We start from the raw sequence: 1,488 nt of genomic DNA on the forward strand, positions 1-1,488 counted from the left end.
GTTGTATTAATGATGTAGGAAAATGAAGAACAATAAATATCATTGCATCAAATGGATATAAAGAAAGATGGATACTTACACTTGGAAAGAATTAAGTTAATATAAAGAACCAAGATCAAAAAAAAACTTAATGATGACATTTTTAACAGACCAATAAAGTCATGGAGAGGGTAAGAAAATATTCGGAGCTGTTATAACAAAGAATCACTGTATTCAAATGCAATAATCAGATATTTTTATGATTACTTTTCTTCTTGAAGAAAATATAATGATCAAAGGCCTGTTTGTATGTCATTTTCACGAAATTTTGCAGTTACTTTATAAGCACCTGAATATATGCAAAAAATAACATGTGTTCATGTGCTTGATTTCTCGGTATCAAATTGGAAGTTCTCAAGAATTGCGTATTCAAAAGAATTTGGCATTTTTAAACCCCACAAGATCACAACATTGAGTTTGAACCTCTATTCCTAAGTCAAAATCAATCAAATGTTACAGTACAGTTCAGAATTGTATACTGAAGATGGAGAATTCATTCATACTGCACTTTATTGGCCCATTTAAGGGTATCAACACCTAATTTCATTCAAATGGTGTGAAAGATAACAAAAACATAATGTCAAAAAGTTGAAATTTCTATAAAATATCTAAGAAGTACAATTAATACCGCACTTCATTTAAAATTTGTTGTCATTTTCACAAAAATTTGCAATCTTGTATAGGAAGTTGTTCTTCAAGGACAAGTCCACCCCACCAAAAACTTGATATGAATAAAAAGAGAAAAATTCAACAAGCATAACACTGAAAATTTCATCAAAATCAGATGTAAAATAAGAAAGTTATGACATTTTAAAGTTCCGCTTCATTTCACAAAACAGTTATATGCACATCTCGGTCAGTATGCAAATGAGGGAACTGATGACATCACTCACTCACTATTTCTTTTTTATTTTATTATATGAAATATCTTGATTTTCTTGTCACTGTCATGTGAAATGAAGTTCCATTCCTCCCTGAACACATGGAATTCCATTATTTTCACATTTTGTGCTTCAGGCAAGGAGGTCCTAATCGTCAAATTCGTAAAAATTGAAATATTGTATAATTCAAACAATAAAAAAAAAAATAGTGAGTGACATCATCAACTCTCTCATATGGATGTAACTGGCTCGTCATATGACTATTTTGTTAAAATAAGCGAAACTTTGAAATGTCCTAACTTTCTTATTTTACATTTGATTTTGATGAAATTTTCAGCATTGTGCTCTTCTGATTTTTCTCTATTGATTCCAATCAACATTTTTCTGAGGTGGACTTGACCTTTAAACGGTGTAAACATTAAAAAAATAGGGGTTCATTGCTTGTTTTAAAGCCACTTTTGTTGGAGCAAGTTTGTTATTTAAAACATCAAAAAAATGTGCAAAAGAAGAAAAATTCCTAACCTCTCCTATTCATTCTATTCGAGGTCATATTTTTGGACAATGGATT

The sequence above is a fragment of the Lytechinus variegatus genome, chromosome 3, assembly GCF_018143015.1.
Source record: "Lytechinus variegatus isolate NC3 chromosome 3, Lvar_3.0, whole genome shotgun sequence".
NCBI classification, from domain to species: Eukaryota; Metazoa; Echinodermata; class Echinoidea; order Temnopleuroida; family Toxopneustidae; genus Lytechinus; species Lytechinus variegatus.